This window comes from Vespa velutina, chromosome 4, assembly GCF_912470025.1.
Source record: "Vespa velutina chromosome 4, iVesVel2.1, whole genome shotgun sequence".
Lineage (NCBI taxonomy): Eukaryota > Metazoa > Arthropoda > Insecta > Hymenoptera > Vespidae > Vespa > Vespa velutina.
The window spans coordinates 4,619,966-4,629,463 of NC_062191.1; positions in this window are offsets into that span (position 1 = coordinate 4,619,966).

Below are 9,498 nucleotides of genomic sequence, written 5' to 3' on the forward strand. Positions count from 1 at the left end.
GAAACACATCATTTACCATGGCAATAAACGCGTGCGTCTTAAATGATCCGACATTGAGCATCACGTAGGCCATTCAACAACGAGATAACGATTACGAATACGCGACGGCATATATGTGTATTCAATCGCTTAGCTTTTATCGATTATTTCACGTATCTCGAAAAATCAAGAAGAATATATAAAATCTATTTTAAAAATAAATAAATAAATGCGCATAACTTTTCTTTACAAATTTATAATCGTACGAGTGAACATTTATCAATGAGGGAAGGGGGAGTGGACGGGGGAGCGGGGGAGAGAAATATAAAAAAATAAAAGAAACATAAAAATATGAACACACGGAATCTCTGTTTAAGAAGAGATAAAAAGAAAATACTTGGATACAAACACGTAGAAAAAAGTCAAAGCAGACAAGACATTTCGTCGCGATCATTTTAAAGGAAAGGAGACAGAGAGAGAGAGAGAGAGAGAGAGAGAGAGAGAGAGAGAGAGAACATTTTGGTTGCACGGCTTTCTATCTGTTCGCGTATAAATTTAATCTATAGGAGTACTGACAAGTGCCAGAGAATAAGAGAAAGAGAGATAGTCCGAGAAAACGATTCGACGGAAATCTCAGAAGGATTCGACGTGACCGAGAAAAGACACATGACGAACCAAAGCGTCGAAGTACGACGAGTCGAAGGAGAGAAGGAAAGCAGAAGGAGGAGTCAAGTTGTTTATTTGATGGTGCCATAAAAGGCCTCTTTATGTTTATCTCCCATTTAAAACGCTCGCATAAAACCACCAACTGCACACACAAACCATCAACCGAACATAAATCATTCCGCAAAACGGAGATCGTTCGAGTCACCTCCGTTTAAACTAAGTAGATATAGGTATGTGTGTTGTACGAAAAATTTGAGAAACCACGCCGTTTACCGTTCAGTTTCGAACAAACGAAAGCCCGTCCGACACATCTCGATTCTCGTAATAATACCATCGAAGAAATCCAACTTATGTTGGATATCCTCTCGATGAATAAGAAACAACGATAGCACGAAATTATTTTTCTTTCGCTATTACTTCGTCATTCATAGAAATTTTCCATTTCCTTTTCTTTCTTATTTCTCTTGTTTTCTTTTTTTTTTTTTTCTCTATTTCTTTTCCCTTCTTCTTTCTTTTTATTTCTTTTTTTTCTTTTTTCCTTTTTTTTTTATGAGAGAACAATTTTGTCCCATGACTCGTAGCGACGGCCACTGGACGCTCTCCGCTCTTAAATATCCCTCCAATTTTGATGGGACGTATCGATGCACCAGAATGAAAGTGTACTTTCATTTTTCTTTCTCTCTTTTTTTCTTTCTTTTTTTTTTTTTTGTTTTTTTTTTTATAATATTTAATGAATGCAATGGATGTAAAAAAAACTTTCGATATACCTGTGTGAATTTTATCATTTAAAAAAAGATTGATAATTATTATAATTAAAGAATTTTGATTCATCTCCGCAGTCAAGAAATTTGTAATATAAATTTATAATATAAAAAGTAAGAATAATTATAGATACCTTTTTTGTCACCGTACAAATTCGAGTATCAAACTTTGCTCGCGTTTTTCTTTTTAATCTTCTTTTCTTTTTCATTTTCTTGTTTCTTTTTTCTATGGGATATATCGAGTCAAAAAAAAAAAAAAAAATTATCACAACGACGTCGAGCAAATAGAAGCGAGTCAGTCGCTTCCTTTCGCTACGCTCGCTTCTACGTAAACTGAATCTTAGACATCGTTCTACCCCCTTCTTTCCTTTTTTTTTTTTTTCTTTTTTTTTTCCTTTCGTCAGGTAAAAAGTTAAAGGATATAGCGATTTGGAGAAGGTACAGTTAGCCTTGTCATATTAAGGACAACCCTTACCGGGTTGACCCTGAGTGAACTTTTTAGGAATACCATAAAACCTTTATTACTCTTATCTAGAAGCGTATTAAAGTTCTTCAAGGTCAACCACTTGTTCTTGGTTAAAAAAAAAAAAAAAAAAGAAAAAAAGAGAGAAGAAGAAAAAGAAAAAGATCGACCTAACTTTGAACGTTCTTTCGTCGTATCTCAGTGAATAGAAATTTATGATAATTCGATTAGAAAGTAAACGAGAAATTTGAATTTTCACGAGATTAGAAACAACAGGGACGATCGATCTTGTCATGATATTGTATCGAGTAAGTTGTAATAAGATTTACAAAGTTATATTATTAAATTTTGTAAAGATCCAAAGAATCTTGGAAAATTTGAAGAAAATTCTACTGTTCTAGTAATTAAAGGTTGAATTAAGATAGCTACTATAGTTAATCTTTGGTATGAGCAAGGCAAACTGGTAGAACTCATAGAAAAGTTTTCGTATCGGCATTAAAGAAGACGGGTGGTCGGTTCACTGGGAAACTCAGCGCAAATTTTGGAAACGGTATAAAGTTAAGGTGGGCCTCCATGGAAACGGTGGGTCTCCTTGGGCAACGTCAATATTATAACATGTTTCAAAGAGTTTAAAAGAGTTCGAAGTAGCCTGCTGTGAAATATTAATATTTCTATCCTCCTACATCGATAATCACGAATGCTTTCTGTAAACATTGCCGATATATGACTATCTATTTTCTTTTTAAAGAAAATAATGAGAGAGAGAGAGAGAGAGAGAGAGATTAAATTGGAGATAACATTGAACGAAAGATAACATCCGACGGAAAACTCATATCGAGGATGATAACAACGTGTTCGTTATAAAAGTTTTTTTTTCTTTTCTTTTCTATTATAGATATATATCTATTTTTTGTTAAAAAGTATTACACCTACTCGAACTTTTTCATTTACTTTCGTCTCATTAATTGGTTGAAAATTCCTTCGTTGGGATCGATTTTTCAAAATATAATTTAACGCTTTAAAGTCCGGAGAATGAAATTTCTAATCGAGAACTTTCAAGTCCAATAACGTTTTACGATATTCCAAAAGCCATAAAGGGGATACGGGATAACTCGCTATATCTATCCACAATATGGCATGAACTTGTAGATGGAAATTCGACGAACGCAACAAGATGGAACGATTGAACGACGAGAAAGAGAGACGGACAAAGAGAAAGAGAAAGAGAGAGAGAGAGAGAGAGAGAGAGAGAGAGAGAGAAAGAGATAAAGATAGAGACAGAGAGATAAAGAGACAGAGTTAACAAAATTGCCTCGACTATGATTCTTCTTAGAGTTACATCTAAGAATGTCAAACCTTCGAGGAGAGATGGTTATCCGTCCGCGATTTTCCGAAAAAAAAAAAAGAAAAGAAAAAAAAGAAAGAAAGCAAGTAAGCAAGGAAAAAACGCTCGGTATGTCCAAGGTCGCGGTTTATGAGGCAAGACGAAGGAAAAAAAAAAAAAAAAAAAAAAAAAAAAAAAAAGAAGAAAAAAAAAAAGAAGAGAATAAAAGAGAAATAAAAGAAAGGATTGTATCGCGTTCTTTCGAACTACGAGAAGGAAAAGCGTCAAGGTCGTTGCATTTGAGCGGAGCTCAAAAAAAAATAATAATAATAAAAAAAAAAAAAAAAAAAAAGAAAAACAGAAAAAAACAGAAAAAAGAATGAAAGAAAAAAATAAGAAATAAAAGAAGAAAAAAGAAAGACAGTCGGGACACCACCGTGGCTAATGGGCAACCCTTCCTTCCGCATACAACGTAGCAATGATCCAACTCGGTGGATCCTTTCGAAGCAGTTAACTGCTTGTCCCTGTATTCAAGATCATGCGACATCCCTTTTTTCTTCGTCTCGTTCAGGTAGCGATGAACGAAAAGGAGAGGTTGAAGGAGTAAAATGACAAAAAAAAAAAAATAAAAAAAAATAAAAAAAAGAATGAACGAAAAAAATAAAAAGGAGCGAGAGAGGAATGAAAAGGAAAAAAAGAGGAAGAGAAAAAAACGAAGACATTGAGATCGTGAGATGGGTGGAAGGGAGAAAGGGAGGAAGGGATGAAGGAAGTAAGGAAGGAAGGAAGGAAGGAAGGAGAAAGATAAAAAGAAAGAAAAGGAGAGAACATCTAGCTAGAAGTTTTTATGGCTCGGGCGCAAGCCGCGTTGCGTCGTAACTGCCGAAATGACAGAAGCCTCCGCGTGGGTTGTCCTTGGCTCGTCGTAAAGGGGTAATCAGCCCTCCTCGAGAGCCGGACCTTGACTCTAATGTTCCCCCATAGTTCGTTCGTTCGCTCACTCGCTCGCTCGCTCGTTCGTTCATTCGTTCGTTTGCTCGTTCGTCTCCGTCTTATTTCCACACGTTCGCATCGGTGTGTCTTCGTTACTCTCAGACGACGACATGACAAGCTTGTCTGTCTCTTTCTCTCTCTCTCTCTCTCTCTCTCTCGCTCTATCTTTATTTCTCTCTCTCTCTCTCTCTCTCTCTCTCTCTCTCTCTCTCTCTCTCTCTCATTCGGTGTGCATTTGTGTGTGTATGCCCTGTCGCCGCGCTTCTGTCATTCCATCTCCGAAGTTTGTCTACGTAGCACGTCATGGATCAACGCAGAATCGAAAGTTAAATTTCGCGCCGCGAATATACACGAAAACCTGTGTGTGTGTGTGTGTATATATATATATATATATATATATGTGTATGTGTATGTGTGTGTGTATATGAGTAAGTATGTGTGCTTGTGCGTATGTGTGCGTGTGTATATATATATATATATACGTGCGTGTGCGTGTACATACGTGTGCGTGCGTGTGTATCGCGCATCATCGTCTTCTTTCTCGCGAGTTCGCGAATAAGTGCCATCGATGTGTTCTCTGCTCGACTCGAGACTTCGAGAACCAATGAGAGAAAGAGAAAGAGAAAGAGAGAGAGAGAGAGAGAGGGAGAGAGAGAGATAAATAGAGAGAAAAAGAAAGGATAGACACTTTTCGATAAAATAAAAAGAGCAAGAAAATCGAAGGTTGGTGCGCGAGTAACCATAATTCTTATCGTGTTTAGAAAGGTGCACGAGCGTACGTGGCGAGTGCGTTAGTGGGAGAGAGAAAAAGAGAGATAGATAGAAAGAACGAGAGAGAGAGAGAGAGAGAGAGAGAGAAAAGAACGTTCAACACTCAAAGGAGGGACACGAAGAGGATCGAAACGGGTTGAACGTGGCGTCGTCTTCCGACGGCGTCTTCGATTTACGTGAGGCGTGGCTCCCTTTACAAGACGCTCGCATTTTACGCGAACGGATACGTGACCCTCGCGAGATCGCGAAAAACAATTGGATCGAATACGAAAACGATGCTCCTTCGAATTCGAATCACCTTCCTTATTTCGTTTCAGTCCTTCCTTGTCCCGCCATTTTTCTTAAAAGACTATTATCCACGCGCGACTATATAACACTCGTACGTACACGTTAATATGTGCGCGTGCATTCGCGATTAATAATTATTTATTGTGATTTATGTGACGAAAATAATCTTATCACTGGAATGGAAAGAAAATTAAGTGCAACAAAAAAAGAAAAAAAAAAAGAACAAAAAAAGAACGAAAAGAAAGAAAAAGAGAAAGAATTTTCTCGTAGAAACGACAGAAAATCGATTCATTTAATCGTTTCTTTCATTTTCTTTTTGTTTTCTTTTTTTTTTTTTTTTTGTTTTTTTTTTTTCTTTTGACGTACGTGCTCTTTAAACGTTCATTAATTAAGATAATTAATATAGACGTTTATTCGTCTTCTACAGGTTCTAATTGATTTTCTCAATTGACAAATATTTTTCATATTTATATATACTGTATATTTTTTTTCCTTCTTTTTTCTTTTTCTAATTTTTGTACATTAGAGAAATATTTTTTATCCAATTAGATAATATAGTTAAAATGTAAAAGGTTCTTTGAATCTAATGAAAAGTATTTTTTAATCACTTTCTTTTACTCTCCTCGATCGTTTCTTTTCTTTGTGAATTCCCAAGCGAAAACAACTCTTAACAAAGTTCTGTATATATGTATATATATATATATATACAGAATATATATGGCAAGGGAACGTTCGAACTTTCCAAGAGCAATCCAATATTTAACGGATTAAAGACAATTAGCGAAAAGCTGCGAGAACGGGAGTCGCCATATCGATTCGTGTTTTGTATTTTTTCCTTTCTTTTTTTCTCTTTTTTGTTTTTCTCCTTTGAGAATACGTAAATTATTCCTAATGGCTTTCATAGCTATTTAATGCAAGTATTGTTACGCTTCGTTGCTCAAACGGATAAAAGTTATATTTCTATCGTGGTTTATTAATTCGTTGAAATTAAGAAAAGAAAAGAAAGAAAGAAAAAAAAAGAAAAAAAGAAAAAAGAGAGAGAAAGAAACTTGTTCAATTACGACCTAATCCTGTTGGTTGTTTAACTTCTTTATTTTCTCGAAAAACAAAAAAAGAAAAAAGAAAAAGAAAAAGAAAAAGAAAAAGAAAATAAAAATGATCATTTTTATTTGCCATTTTTCTTACAAATGATCGACACGAGTCCCGTACGAAATTTTGTTTATTATAATTAAATCATATGATTTGTGAAGGCTCGAATACATTATGGTCACTTTTACGAAATAAACGACGTATATTCGGTATCGCTCATTAATGAGATTAAACTGAATATATTCATAGTCGAGTAATTCTTTCTTCGTATTATAAAAAAAAAAAAATACGATTTAATATGAATTCAACTAGTCGATCATTTCTAAATTATTATTATTATTATTATTATTTTCTTTTTTTTTTTTCATCTTATATTACTCATTAAAACAGAATTAACTTTATTTCGCGAATGAGGATCTTTCTTCAATAAATTGCATAAATTGTATATAAAGTGGCTAAAAAATAAATGAACTTTCATTTTGAAATATTATTAATTAATATTCGATTGAAATTTACCAAAAGAAATGGCAAATGTTGCATCATACTATGGAATTTAACGGCGTAGTAAACATCAAACATTTTATACTTGGAATGGTCGAATGATAGAAACGTGTTTTTTTTTTTTTTCTTCTTTTTTTTCCTTTTCTTTTTCTTTTTTTTTTTTTTTTTTTTTTTTTTTTTTGGTAATAACACAGTAAAACAAACTTTGCCATTTAATTAATAATAAGATAAGTTCGTAATAACGGAATAAAATTGACTTCGTCATTAATTAAACATAAGATAAATAAATCGTGGTTGATTACATTCAATGATGTAAATTTCTTTCATGAAAAAGTTATCATAATGTGACATACAAAATAAATCTATATTTATTTAGTGACAATATTATCGATAAAATATAATAAGTAGGTAGATAGTATTAGTAGATAGATAGGTATAGGATTGAATTTTGTATTCGTCAGACGCCATTCTAGTCTTTGTTTGACCCTAAAGGGCGTCCTAAACGTGGCAACCGACGATCACACACTCAAAAGGTCCACCCATACGCACGATGGGAGCGGCCATCTTTTCACGCATTCTCGTTCCCTTGTCCACCCACTCGAGAAAGTATGAGAAAGAGAAAGAGAAAGAGATAGATAGAAGGAAAAGGAGAGGGAGAGAAAGAGAGAGACAAAGAGCGAGAGAGGGAGAAAGGGAGAGAGAGAGAGAGAGAGAGAGAGAAAGAGAGAGAGAGAGAGAGAGAGAACGTAGTCTTCGTTCCGGGCTACTGGTTAGACCGGGTACAACCATTCCTACGTTTTGCTTTAATCCACGAAACTCATTCGTATTTGTCGACATTAACTGAAAAACTCTCTTTACTTTTTGTTTTCATTAATATTATTTTTTACTGAATCGAAAGTAGATTACATTTTTTTTTTCTTTTTTTTTTTTTTTCTTTTTTTTTCTTTTCTTTTTTTTTTCCTTCCGATCAATTCTTCGAACACAGAATTGTACATGAGATAATTTTTTTAAATGATATAAAAACGTTCTCATATAAATCTGGCATATCATTTATTTCGCATTAGAACATTTTTTTTTTTCTAATATCGACGAAGAATTATCTTCGTGAAAGAACAACAACATTTTCAGATATCAAAAAAAGAAAAAAAAACCACGCAAAAAGAAAAAGAAAAAAAAAAAGAGAAAAGAACAAACAAATTATTAGAAAAAAAAAAAAAAGAAAAAAAAAAAAAAATCGGAAATAAAGAGAATATACTCGTATAAGATTTTCAATGATGTTCACGTAGGAAAAGAGAGAGAGAGAAAAAAAAAGGATCTCTTGCACTCTTTGCCGTTAGAAGGGGTATCTCGTTCGTGCATCTCGAATTCAAGCAACAGGGCGGGTCTCCGCCATCATCATAGTAGCTTCCCTCTTTTTACCCAACGCTAGCAATTTCGAGACAACGGAATTCTACTTCTCCCCCCCCCTCCCTCCCTCCCTCCCCCACTTTTCCCCTTTCTATTTTACTTAAGCGCGGTATTCCGGCCATTGCTTTTGATTTTTGCTCGGTTGTTCGTTCGTTCATTCGTTCGTTCTTTCGTTCGTTCGTTCGTTCTCTCCGTGGTACATTTATTAGATTTCAAAAAAATTTTCTACATGAATGAAATTCTATTTTTCTCAAAAGAAATTCAATGAAATTATCCATTAAACTAAATTGATTTAAGATTAATCATTAATTTTTCATTCATTGATTTTTAATAAATTGATAAAAATTTTATACACACACATATACACACATACACAGATATATATATATATATATATATATATATATATATATGTATATGTATGTATTTAAAGATGTATTTAATTTAACAAAATTATCGTTTAATTTCATTGAATTTCTTTGCCTTATTTCACACGCAATGTATCATCGTACGATATCTTATCCATATAGAATAATTTAAAATCAAATTGAAAAGAATTGACGAAGACCGAACATTTTTATTGAATATCGATTTTATCCAAAGCAGATCAGTACCAATCGAATGCATTTTACTTCAATTCTGAATCTCATTGCTTTTTGATATTGCTCTCGTATGCGCGCAAATATCTTCCGTTTAAGTTACCATTGAAAGATATTCGAAGCGTTTATACGATTCGTCGTATAAAAACGAATCATAAAAATCGTCCAAATAAAATTCTTATTTTATAATTCTTCCTTTCTTTCATTTTATATTATTAACGAATAGGATAATTATTCTTTAACTTTCTTTAATTCGATAACTATTCACTTTAACGCTTTATATTATCTATTTCATCTTTTATACGAAACTAAATAATTAATTACTTAACACGATAAACAAATGACTTTCTTATTGGATTTTCTCTTTTTATACGATTTATTTATCCAAACGCATATCGTAATAAATTATAAGAAACAAGATCAATCTGATTGTGCTACGCTATTTAACGTTTTCATGATTATTTATACATAAACATATATGTATATACATATATATATATATATATATATATAAGAGAAAAGAAAGAAAAATAAATAAATCAAAAATATAAGATCATTGAAAGGAACATTTTAAAAAGAGTAATTTTACATTAAATTTCGAAATTTCTCTCAGTCACTCGAAAAGACGATCGAATGTCGAGAGTCGTTGAAGGGTGT